General features: G+C 46.8%; 1 protein-coding gene and 1 pseudogene across 4 annotated transcripts in view; both read left to right on the top strand.

Annotated features, from left to right (window-relative positions):
* FANCE (FA complementation group E) overlaps window positions 1-13706 on the top strand; it is an 87545-nt gene that overhangs the window by 64412 nt on the left and 9427 nt on the right. The gene's annotated exons all lie outside the window — the stretch shown is intronic.
* LOC148442125 (U2 spliceosomal RNA) lies at window positions 9779-9935 on the top strand (annotated as a pseudogene).

Consider the following 13706-nt stretch of genomic DNA (forward strand, 5'->3'; position numbering starts at 1 on the left):
GGAGAAATGTTTACCCATGCCGTCTGGATAGCTTCCCACAGCTCCCTGATATTTGTAGGTGCAAATGGACCTCTCCACGTCTCATAAATACTCGATTGGGTTCATGTAGGATATCTCCAGAATGTTCCTCGAACCAACTCTGGACAACTTGGGACTGATGACACAGTGCATTATCCTGCTGGAATATTCCGTTGTCACGGGGATACATGAATTCCATGAAGGGCTGCAAATGGTCATCAAGCAATTCAACGTAGCTGTTATTGGTCAATGACATGTTCAGGTGGACCCAACCCATGCCACATGAACACACGCCACACCATTATGGAACACCACCGGCCTGCACGGTGCCTTGTTGACAACAGGGGTCCCTGCAGTCTCCGCCACACCCGAACCGTACCATCAGCCCGAAATAACTGGAACCGTGACTCTTCAGACTATTCCACATGTTGCCAGTCCTCCTGGGTCCAATTAGCCATGTCACGAGCCCAGGTGAGGAGCTGTGGCTGGTACTGTAGTGTAAACGGGCACACTGGTGGGTCTTTTGCTCCCATATCCCATGGATGCTAAATAACGCTGCATTGACCTGCTGGATATGGGTCTGGTACCACCTGCATTCAGTGTGGATGTGATTTGAGCCAGTGTCAATTATTGGTTACTATTACTACTGACAATTCTGGCCAGATGTCGCTGGTCACGATCATTAAGCACCTGTGGTCAGCCACTGAGCTGTCCATGGTGGGTGGTAATGCCTTCCATTAGGTATTCCCGTTACACACGTGACAGCATCATGTTGAATGTCCGCACAACTTTGGAGATGGAGTGTTCAATCCGTCGGGCAACCCACTATCGTGCCCCGTTCGAACTCCGATAATTTAATGTTGCCTTACCATGAGCAGCCGAGTCGGTGTTCAAACTGACTCACCAGATGTCAGATTACAGCTGATGCAGGTCTGGGCATTTCCAAGATGTCACAGTACGGTGACGTACCTTTACATACTGGTATCCTGTGACTTTTGTTACTTCAGTGTAAATGATTTTTACTGTTGCTGCCATTTGATATACAGTTTGAGAATCAGTGACTTAAAATAGCAACATTTGTAACCATTTATTTTTTTTTATTGAGTTTATGAAATTTTTTCCGGAACAAAAATAAAAAACAAGTCAAGAAACAAAATCCTCCACCCCCAATAAACCTCAGCCGTAAGGTGGTGTATCATCCTGGCCCAAGGCAGAATTGCCCACCCCTGGCATCCAGCAAAACAGACCATACAATATAAAATAGATACCTCAAAATATTAGCAATTTGAGAGTGCCTAATGGCAAATAAATACTAAACTAGTAATTTCCAGAGGCCTAATATTATAAACCAGAATAATGAAGATAATACCTATAAGTAAGCACTGCTCACGAGACAGCAAATCCAGGTCAGTCCGGAGGAGCATCACTGCCACAGTCCCTAAGATCCAGCCATATCGAAGCCTCATGTGGGGAATCAAAGAAATTAGATTTGTCCATCAGCCACCACATGCAGACGGGCAGGAAACATGGCATAGGAGAGGCTTAGATCATGTAGACTAAGTTTAATCGCTACAAATTGGGACTTAGATTTCTGGACGTCCATAGAAAAGTCTGGGAACACAGCCACCTGATTTCCATTGCATTCCAAAGAACCATGTAGACGAGCCAGACGAAGGATCGCATCTCTGTCCTTGAAATGCAGTATCTTGGCAATGAATGTGCGAGGGAGAGCACCAGGAGGAAGAGCCCTAGTAGGGATACAGTGCGCTCTTTCCACCGCAAAGTGGTCGGTGATATCCTGCTGGCCAAAGGTATCCACCAGCCATTTTTCCAAAAACTTCTCCGGGTGAGATCCCTCCGCCTTTTAGGGTAGACCAAAATATTGGACGTTGATTCTGTGAAGTCGAAGCTCTGTGTCAGAGATTTTGGAGAGACAGGATGCCAACTGGGACCCTAGGGTCGAAAGCCTTCCCGCAACTGGAGCAGTGACATCTTCTAAAGTGGAAATACAAGTCACACGTTCTCGCATCGTCTGCATATAATGATGGATAAGGGAAAGTTCGACATGAACGTCAGAAATCTTGATAGCCAACATTTTCTGTAATTGCAGAAATCGGAGGAGGTGTTGGTCGCATTGTTCACAAAGTCGGGTAATGGATAGCCAGCGATGCGCGTGCACGCTGGGTCCTTGCCGTCCCTGACTATCTACTTAACATGTCTGTCAACCTGACGACGCTCCTCAGGTTCGGCATGTTCTGAGATAGGTGAACGCTGTTCAGTGAACGCCGTTCAGTGTGGGCACCCCACCTCGGCGACCTGAAGGTCTGAACGCTAGACGTTCAGTCTTTCAGGTCGCCTTATGGATAGGCCCCTTTAGTTATTAGTTTTGCGAGGAGAAATATCACTGCCCAAACTCTAAAAGATAAGTAATAATGGCACAATAAAAAGAGGTTGGTTGGTCCGCTCTATTGATTGTGAGATATGCACAATATTATAAACATTGGGGGAATTAATTAATTAGGATAATAGAATGAATGAATCCCACACGTGTGTGTTAATCTACTATTCTACTTGATCAATGGATGGTTTGTATAGAAGTCACAATGCTCTTATCCCATTCATAAACCAGGTGGTGTCTGGTAAGTAAAAATAGTAGATTAACACACACGTGTGGGATTCATTCATTCTATTATCCTAATTAATTAATTCCCCCAATGTTTATAATATTGTGCATATCTCACAATCAGTAGCGCGGACCAACCAACCTCTTTTTATTGTACCAATTAGTAATAGGGAAGGGCTACCCTATGTAGGTCCAGCAGCTGATAGAACAACAACCCTCAATCTAGAGAGCGCTTGCCAGAAACAACCAATTAAGTAATAATAATGGTTTATGATGTTATAATCCTTAAAGTAATGCTCATAAAGAGAAGGACGGTGAATATCAGTTCATATCTCTCTTTTTATAATCATAGTCCTAAACCAGATTAGGCCTCCTCAAGGGCTCCCTCTAGTTGAGTTCTAGTTAATCGGTTATATAAAGAAAGAAAATTAAACTGACACATGATTTTAAATCAAGATCTTGAATGGACCCAAAGTACTCTAACTAACATGCCTGGTGAGTAAATTTACTAAGCTGCGAGTTCTATTTAAGAAGTGATGTTGCCCATGGCAACCAATCAGATTCTACTTCTCATTTATCTAGCACCTTATAGAAGATAATAGCTGGAATCTGATTGGATGCTATGAACAACATCACTTCTTAATAGAACTCCCATCTTGGTAAATTTACCCCCTGGAGTCTATAGCTCAACAGGCTGTTGCGCTAACTCCATCTGCACAGAGTCATTAGATCTAATCCAAGTTAAGTCACACTATATTTATATTCATCCCAAAAGTCTAATTTTGAATAAACAAAGTTATTTGAGGAGACATACTACTACCCAAACTCTAAAAAGTAAATAAAATAAATAATATTAATGATTGTTTACGATGTTATAATTCTTCAAGTAACTCTCAAACTCCTATAAAAAAGGAGGGCAAATATCAACTCGTACCTCCCTTATGATAGTTATACACCAAGTTAGGCCCTCTCAAGGGCTCCCTATGGTCGATTCTAGTTGATCAGTTATATATAATCAAAAACCGAAGCTACCACATATGTATAAATATAGATTGAAATGAACAAATCTAATCCACGAGTATCTAGCATATGACAAATAGTAACATAAATAGGCAAATAGACCATACTACACAAACTTTCACACCAGATATTAAGAGGAATCTATATAATTCACTATCCCAAGGAGCCCCCAGTCATTCATGAATCCCCATCCCCCAAAGATGATTACCTTAGATTGCGTTTCTATATTCTCATTTAATCCTTTCAGGGTGAAGATCCAATAGGCCTCTCTAGTACATAATTGATTTTATCTACCCCCCCTCCCCTCCCCTCTTGGTGTTGGTTATACTCGTTATATACCTTGTAATGAGAGTACTTTGTGATCTCCACCATGCTTGGACATTACATGATGGGAGACACTATGTAGAGAACTTTCCTTAAGTGCATTCCTTCAATGCACCAGGAATCTCGTGTTCAAACGTCTTATTGTCCTCCCCACATATTGTACCCCACAGATACAAGTGATTAAATATATTACATATGTCGATTGACCGTTAACAAAACTGTCAATCGGAAAGGAGGTACCCATTGAGGAAGAACAAAACTCATTACTCTTGTGTCTCATAAAATTAGAGGTGATACATTTGGATCTGCTACGCTTGTGGCATCCATTGGGTTTTGTCCCCACCCAACTGGGGCGCCTATTTTATTAGTTACTGTGTTCCCACTCTGTTTTATAAAAAACTCTGTGCTAAATAATTCTTTACATTTTTTGCTTTTTTAAAAATAACCACAGGTCTCTCACCTAAATATGGTGCTACTACTTTATCCATCTGTAGAGTAGAAAAATTCTTGTTCACAATCCCTCTAATTTGACATTGTATCTAGAGATAAAGGATAGTTCACACTTGTGATCCTTTTTAGCTTTACTTCTCCTTGATGAGCCATCCACCTCCAGTAAACTTACCCTCTCGTAAGATTCAACCTCTTTGAATGCTTTACAAAGCATGCTTTACTTCATCTGAATACCCCTGTTCACGAATAGCCATAGTTAGCTCATGAGCTTGTTCATAGTAATCCCCTATATTAGAGCAATTACGTTTAATATGCAAGTATTACCCTTTTGGCATATTTGACCTCCATTTATGGTAATGACAACTAGTAGAATGCAAATAATTATTACAATCCACCTCTTTTTCGAATGTTTTTTTATGTATACACCTGTCCTTGACCAAGAGGGCAATATCAAGAAAGTTCATGTGTTAAGGGAAGGAGAGGGCAGAGGAGTAGCGTGGAACCATGGCGCCCAGAGAAAGTGCATGTTATAGCACCCCCCTGTACTGAACTGTGGCAGTGGGGTATGGCCAGCCTGTAGGTGAATACTGAAGTGAAGAGCAAAACGGCAAACAGTGGCAGTATCGCGCTGGGCGTTGAGGTCCCATTTTGGGAATAGAATGCTTTGGTGATGCACTAACTGACATTAAGGGGTAGCTACTTTGGCACTGCTTTATTTATGTATAGCACCTAGGATCTGACTCTTATCTTCTTTTGAATTACTGGTATTATTTAATAGAGGAGATTGTATTATATATTCTGATCATTTAACTTAAATTGACAGAGTACATGTGCTAGAGTGAAATTCCACAGGGTGCACAGCTTATTACTGAAATTACGTCCCAAAGCAGCTTTCACTGGAGTGGGAACACCTATGGGAAGCTACCTTAGCTATGCTCCTACTTTGCAAATTTACATTGCACCTATATTAATGTGGGTAATACTAATCATGTTCTGTCTACCACCATTATTATTATTTCTCCTTCATGCACTAGAAGACATTGGAGCTCAAGACAGTGGGGTATAGACGGTGGTAGAGTAGAGCCTGGCACTTTAAAAAATTTAGACGTGTGACTGGCTCCTCCCCTCTATGCCCCATCAGCCCCAGTTTAGAAATTTTGCCCGAGACAGCTGGTGCACAGTGGGGGCTGTCTCCAGTCCCTCAGTATTTTATTATATTTTATTTTTATAAAGAAGGCACCCAAGTTTGCCTAGATTAGGGACACTTCGCCACCTCTACAAAGGTTGGGGTCCGTGTCCCTGGTGTCCTGACAGTGAGACCAAAGGAGTGCACAGGGCTTCTTTAAAAAGCCTCTGATTGCTCCAATGCGCCGCTGCAAGAAATTGAGACATCATGTCTCTGGAAACTGCTTGTGTCCGGGTACCTCCCCTGAGACCATCCCGGCCGCAGCAGCATGTAAGTATACCACTGCTCCTGAGTAGTCAGGAGCAGTGGAGTAGGACTGGGCTCGGTGACACACCGCTATCCCCATAGAATGGTGCATCTCGCTCCCTCCTTCCACCTGAAGTGGGTAAGGAGAGTGAGCTTATTACAGTTAATGTTGACTGTTTCTGCTGGGCTTTGATAGCCGCGGCTGTCACCAATACGCCCCCCGCCTGATTCCCTTGCTAGCGAATTTAGGCGCCATTCTACGGATAGACAGTGCAAGTGGCTATGTATGTGGGGACTTGTGAAAAGGAGGTGGGCGCGCCAAACGCCCGCCATTAACTGGAGCTGTTGAAAAGACCCGCCATGGCTTACAGTGGTCAGTGTCCTGGTCTCTGACCACACTCCCTGTTAGCAAGGGGGGTGGCCTTCATAGATGTGGACCCCCCCAGCCTCATGTACTGTGATGGGGGTGGACTACCATGCCAGCATGTCTGGTTTCCGCTGCACAGCGCACTCTCCGCCCTATACTCCCGCTATGCACTCTCCGGTTGGCACGCACCCCACGCGTAGGCACCCTCCATTTCCTCCATAACCGAGTGCATACAGCCGCCAGCAAACGGCTGTCAAGTCTTCTCTGCCGCGCCGCTGTCCTATGTGAGAGAGGCACTGGCACCTGATTCAAGGGGTCAGTTGTTCCTGTTCCTGGCCAGAGTACCTAAAATGCAGAGCCGGCTGAAAACTTTTTCTCATAGTGCTGCAGTATACCTCTGCGACACAGCTGCCGGCTGTAAAGTAATCCTCCCTGACCAGGGTTCAGAACCCACCAGGTTTAGAGCATTACCAACATCTGGCTAATATCTCTATATAGTGCCTGTTTTACAGATGAATGGCAGGCACCATAAATCTTCAGACTACTATACTTAGTAGCTCTATTCATAGAGGTTCCTACACACGACCTCTCCTGAAGTATTGAACACATCAACATTTTTATCAGTAAATATATTTGTAATGGGGCTATTGTAATGACATTTTCACCAATGGTCAGCAACCTTCGGGTTTGTGTACATATTTCCTCCAGTCTCCCTGCTTCTTCGGAAGTTCAAACAAGACTGAGTCACTGTGCTGCTGGTGGCTCCAGCTTGACCCAGACGTCTTTAGTACTCAGATCTTTGGAGTCTCTCCATCGACACTCGATGCCTCAACGTCTGGACCTGTTGTCTCAGATTCTCTAGCTCGGTCGTCAACACGATGCTTAGAGTGCGTAAGCCTGCCTCCGCCAGGACCTACCACAGAGTGTGGCATACATATTTCCAGAGGTGTCTTACAAGAGATTACGACCCTCCGGTGTTTCGAATTTCCAGAATCTTGGTATTCCTTCAAGCTGGATTGGACCTCTGCCTACACGTGGCCTCGTTGAAAGTGCATGTCTCTGCACTGTCAGTGTGGTTCCAACGTAGAATTGCACCGCTTCTGGATATCCACATCTTCCTCCAGGGTGTCCTCTGGATTCAACCTCCCTTTGTCCGTCCCCCCCCCCCATTGGCTCCTTGGGATTTGTCAGTAGTTCTTCGGGCCCTCCAGGGTCCTCCATTTGAACCACTGGATTCAGTGCAATTTAAGTGGTTAACAGCTAAGACTCTTTCTTCTGGCTATTGCATCTTCCTGGAGGGTGTCAGAATTGGGAGCGCTCTCCTGTCGTCCTCCTTTTCTGATATTTCAACAGGACAGGGGCGGTGCTTCGTACTCGCCCTGAGTTCCTTCCTTAACTGGTTTCTAGTTTCCATATTAATCAAGAAATTATAGTACCGGCCTTTCTATCACCAGACCTCTCGGCAGGTGAGGCCTCATTGGATGTGGTCCGCTCCCTCAGGATTTATGTGGACCGTACCAGTTCTCTTCGGAAATCAGACTCCTTGTTTGTGCTCTATGGCTTTCACAAGAAGGGATGGCCAGCCAATAAACAAACATTGGCTAGATGGCTTTGTATGACTATAGTAGAAGCTTTTGTTAAGGCTCATTCTACTCAGTCTGTGGGTCCCTCGTAGGTAACTCGCGGTGGCGCCTCGGCTGTTCAGCTTTGTAAGGCTGCCACGTGGACTTCTGCCCAGACCTTTCTAAGGTTCTATGCGTTTAATACCTTTGCCTCTCAGGGTGCTTCCTTTGGGTGCCGGAATCTCCTCTCAGTGTAGGAGCGTCCCCACCCTTACAGGGTTCGCAAAATACGCGCTATAGCGCGTTTTTACGCACTACAGCAACCTGGGGACCCAGTTTTAAAAACTGCTCGGGTCCTGCAGGACGCGCTGCTGCTGTGTCTGCTGCAGTCGTCTCACCTGCCAATCCCTGCGTGTCTGTCATCTCCCCGGCCAATCCCTGCCGCGGCACGCCCTGCAGCCAATTGGCGCGCCCTGCGACCAATTACAGCGCGCCCTGCAGCCAATTGCCGCGCGGCAGACACCACGCCATATCGCTGCACCCAGCCAGACATTGTGGATAAGAAGAAACTGCTCGAGAGCCGCTACTTAAGGTACCATTCCTACATAGGGGCAGTAGAAGGGTGCATTCGGAGGACTGATAACTGCATCAATTGTACCCCATGTGCTTCTATCCTTACCCTCTCCTTACCCTCAGTTCTGCCCCAGCTGTAATGCTAACCCCTCCCTAATCCAAGTAATGCCCCCCAGTATTACCTTCCCCTAACCCCTCCTTGCCCCCCTAGTACTGCCCTAGTTATCTACCCTTACCCCACCCTAACCCCAGTATTGCCTGCCCCCTGACCTCTTCCTTGTCCCCAGTACTGCCCTAGCTGCTAACAACTCTTTCCCCCCTCTACCTCCCATATTGCCCAAACTGCTATCTACACTTACCTCCTCTCTAGCCCCAGTGCTCTCCCAGCTGCTATCCTGACCCGACACGTCACCTAACCCCCTTTGCCCCCCCAGGTACTGATCTAGCTGCTATCTACCCTTGTCCCCTCCCTACACCCAGCATTGCCTGTCCCTAACCTGCTCCTTGCCCATCAGCACTGCCTCAACAACTGTGTGCATTTACCCCCTCCCTGGTCCAAGCCCTGCCTGCCCTCACTCCCCTCTAGCTGCAGCTCTACCCCAACTTCTCCCTGGCTTTACCCCAACCCCCTCTACCCCAACTGCTACTTACCCCCTAGCACTGTTCCAACTCCTGCCTGTCCTCAACCCCAATAATATGTGATGGGAGCCAGAAAAAGTAGTGTAGGACCCCAATTTTTAAAGTGGGGTCCCTGGGACCCACAATTTTTTTTGAACAGCGCGAACACTGCCTTAAAAGGACTGCTTTGGGACACCCCCAAGGTCTCCCTGTGTATCCTATGGACCCTGAAAAAGAAAATGAATTATGGTAAGGACTTACCTTTAACTCTTTCTTGGAAGTCCATAGGGTCCACCTGCCCTGACACAACTGGCTTCATATGGGCTATCATACCGGTCTCTGGTTTCTTGTCTCCTACTCTGTGAGTGTGACTCTTGAGTGTTCCAGTCTTCCTTCTCTCTTATCCTCCTCTGGCCTTTGGCTTTTTACCAACTGAGGTGCCTCTGACTCGGGGACGGGATATAGGGAGAGTGGACCCAGTGCATCCTGGGAGCTGAAAGCTTTAACTGCGTGGTGCCCGGATTGGTTCCCATCACCTACACCCCAAGGTCTCCCTGTGGACCCTATGGACTTTGAAGAAAGAGTTAACAAAGGTAAGTTCTTACCATAACTCTCATAAATATATATTTTGCTTTAGTTTGTTTTTAATGCGGATGCTGCACAATATTATATTGCACTGTACTGCTGGGCCTCTCTATCTCTTAGAAATGATGAGGGTATAGTTTGCCCTGTGTATCCGTATCATACTTTGCCACTGGGGTTCGAATCCGAGTGAATCTCTAGACTAGTACACAAATTTTTAACAAAATCCTTTGTAGTATCTGTTCTATCAGTTTAATATCAAAATTTACCCCTATCTGGGTACCATATATTAGATGGAATTTTATAACTGAGAGATGCAAGAGGAGCTTGCTCTGTTCACTCCATGCATTAATTAGAGTATATCTTCATCTCTGTCCCTCCTTCCGGGAAGGTCTCTATTATCCAGTGTAGAGTATATGTTTATATACTGTACATCCCAATATTGGGCCGTATGTTCTGGTCTCTCCTCTGAATCAGTTCCTTTAGTCTATATGTTCTTCTCCCATGTGTGTACATGAAGAATTCTATATTTCGCTGTTCTCATGCGGTGAGTCATAGACTGCGTTATCTTAGTGGAGACACCTGTGGCCACACCAACAACTCTACTAGTTTTTTACACAAGACAAGGCCTTTCTGACACAGTTCCAGTCTAAAGCCAAGGTTGTAAATGTACAGTCTGACGTCCTGCAGAAACTGTTGGTACTCTACCTGCATGAGCATATTGGAAACGTTGAACACTGATCAGTGAAAGTCCACAAAAGACCATGTGATCCCTGGTCACTTGCAGGTTAGGGTTGGCTCCACTTTTTCTATGCGGGCGCTTTGTCTAAGATTCAGTACACGAATGACAAGCTCACTGTGCATCTGCACGCTCTGACATAACGCCTGTACTTGCAGTCATCTGTTCCTGTAGGGTACTTCCTTCTTGTCAGTTTGGCTCTAAACCCTAGGAGTTTTTCTATATTCGCTGTTTCCTTCTATATGGACCGGTGCTAGACGAGCCTGAGAGAAAGCTTTAACTCTGCTATGCACGGAATTAGTATATATAAACTTCTACATTTGTTAGACCTGGTCTGCCAATCCTTATTGCACTACTTCTATTTCGGGAGGTATATCCACATTGCTTTCTGAAATGCATATGTATCCATTGTTTTAATTTTCCGTTTCTACTTCAGGGTCCATAGGGGGTCCACAGGGTTGACCTTGGGGTATAGGTTGGGAACCAAATCCGGGCACCACGCAGTTAAAGCTTTTAGCTCCCAGGATGCACTGGGTCCACTCTCCCTATAACCCCACCCCCAAGCCAGAGGCACCTCAGTTTAAGTTGGTGCCCGGCCGGAGTCGGGTCACCGTTAGCGCAGGGGGAGCTGATTAGCAGCCCCTAAGCTTATTTTATTTTTTTAGGGACAAAGTTTTTTCATGGACTTTGGACTCTTCAGAGCGGCAGCGTCGGACTGTCCATAGGACGTCTAAGCTGCCGCTCCGTCACCCCGCTGGCGCTGAGACGCCAGTACAGATCTGGGGATCTCAGCGGGACCCCAGAGTCTGTACTAGCCGGACTCTGCAGGCGCCCAGGACTGCTGCCGGATCCACGGGGAGCAGGTAAGGTCGCGGATCACCGCTTGCGGTGATCCGCGCATTTCAAATGCAGTCCTGTGCCTCCGGTCTCAGGGGACAGACCGGAGGCGCCTGCAGTGGCGGCGGGCCCCCCATACCCCGTGTGTCCACTAGACCACCAGGGACTTAACGATCGGTGCAGGGAGTCGGCGTCCCGGGGGTTAATAGCCGGCCAGGGGAGGCAGCCTTCCCTGTTACAGCGGCTCCTCCCCTCAGCTCAGCGCGCCTTTCAGTATCCATAGTCTGGCGTCGCTGAGCTGCTTCCTCCGCGGGCCACGCTTCCTCTGAGGTCTCCAGCGGCCATTTTATCTCTGTGGTGCAGCAGAAATCTCTCAGGATGGCAGTGAGTCCAGTCCCCCTGCGTACCTCACCATCAGGTCAGTGTACACAGCGCTGTAGCCTTCCCAGACACTGAATCTGGGCAGTTGAATGCAGTGTAATAGTGCAGTATATTATATGACATGTTTATGTATATATGTATATATCTGCATTGTATGTGACTTATGCTAGTGCTGACTGTACTTTATTCTCTCACCTGTCAGTGTATATCTATCCCTTTTCTTTATCTGCCCTAATACAGCTGTACTTAGGGTGGTTCTGAGACCTCACATTTATATACTTGTTAATATTTGTGTGGTTTGTCACATACTGTTGCGTGCTGCACGTTGCCATATTTTAGATGGAACTGTGTGTTGCATACGCTGAAAATGGGTCCCTGCAGCTAATTTTTGGCATCAGTCAGGACCAGTATAGTGCTGCTTAATATTTCCGCCAAGATTGGTCAGATATGTCTGACCAGGAGATAGAGCGTTATACTGCACCCATTTTTACTATCCTGCAAGTCATGTGCTGCAGGTGTTAGTGCGGAGGATTTGACTCATAAAGGGTTCTGTATGTGGCGTCATCTGGTGCCGGCCTCTTTCACGACCCCCTTGGGCGGTTTGTTTTCTCGGGATCCTCTCAATTGCGGATCGCCGGGCGGGCCCCATTGTTGTACCTCACTTGGGGTTACTTCACCATACTGCCCTTTTCATCTCAGGGTATCTCGCAGCTTCTTGCACTCTTCCCCTGTGACACAGACTACCGCTCCCTGCAGGGGTTTTTCGCAGTATATGAATTCCCCCTGGTGCCACAATAGTCTGTCATTCCCCTTGCAGGGATTACCACAACAGCCACCCTGGGTGGATGTCGTTTTCTACGAAACGCTAATTGGCGTGGTTGACGCCCTGTGGTTACTTCCCAGTTGGCTCTGCCGTGAACTGGGTACTGTTCGGGGCTCTTTCCCTCTTACACGGGGGGAAGCCTATTTCAGGTATTATTATCCCTGCTTTAGGGCTGGTAGCAGGTCCATTCTGGTTAGAGTGAATGTTGACCTGCACCTGTATCATACACCCTCAGTATTGCGTGCCTTCGGGTTACCTGTTGCTGACTAGCGGGTGGATCGCATAGCGGGACTCTGGCTGTTGCCAGATAGGAGGTGTTACAACAGTGTTTGGCCTCCTGTCCCAAATTCCCTGAGGGTCATCACGAGCCCCTCCTGGGGGGGATGGGCGTGTTACTCGTCTGATTACAGACGTTACTACGCCTCCCATTCCTGCGTGGTCGGATTCTTCGGATCCGTAGGTGGTAACTCTGCCTGAAATCAGTATACTTGCTTTCAGGAGTTGTTACCCATCCTACCATGGCTATAGTATGGTTGGTTAATACTATTGCATATTGGGTTGATGCATTTGTAACGTTTTTTCCCCTCCAACACGTCGGGGGTTCAAATGTATTTGGTCGCTCACGTAATATATGCTGTTGTCATAGGTGGAAATGCCTATATTGGATACCAGTCTCCTAACTTTCAGAGTTCCGGCTGCGACTGTATCCTCCGTAATACCCTATGGCTGCGCTCTGGGAATGCAGAGGTGCAGATACCATCTTTAGGGTTGATATTGTTTGGTCCTGACCTTGACAAGATTGTAGTAACATTGGCAGTATTACTAACGACAAGTTTACCGCTTTCAGCTATGCCCACTACAAGGCCTCAGACTAAGTCTGTTAAGTCTTTTTTGTCCTCTGGGTCAGCCTAAAGGTCTGTTTCTTCGTAGACTGTCGGCATCTACAAGGGCCGACATATCCAGTACCGAGCAGGCCTGGACTGCCAGCCGATCCTGCTTCTGAACCTACGGATATCTCTTCAGTCTGACGGGACAGGCCTACAACTGGGAGATACCGATTTTCTCAGTTCGCCCGGTATTAGTGTCAAGTTGCCGCGGCTACGTGGGTAGGAGGGTACGCCCTCTTTACAAGGGCCTTACAGATCCAGAAAGCTATGCAGTTGTTGCGGTAAGCGGAGCTAATTAGGCCATCCCCACTATCTCAGTGAGGGACTGGTTGTTCTGTTTTCTTTCTGGTGCGGTGGCTGAATGGTCCTCTTTGGCCTATTCTCTGTCTCAATTCCCTGAACCAGTTCCTAAAGCTACCTGGGCTCAGGAGGAAATCCCTATGCTCCATCATACGATGTTTGGAACCTGG

The sequence above is a fragment of the Taudactylus pleione genome, unplaced genomic scaffold, assembly GCF_031769625.1.
Source record: "Taudactylus pleione unplaced genomic scaffold, aTauple2 ptg001607l, whole genome shotgun sequence".
Lineage (NCBI taxonomy): Eukaryota > Metazoa > Chordata > Amphibia > Anura > Myobatrachidae > Taudactylus > Taudactylus pleione.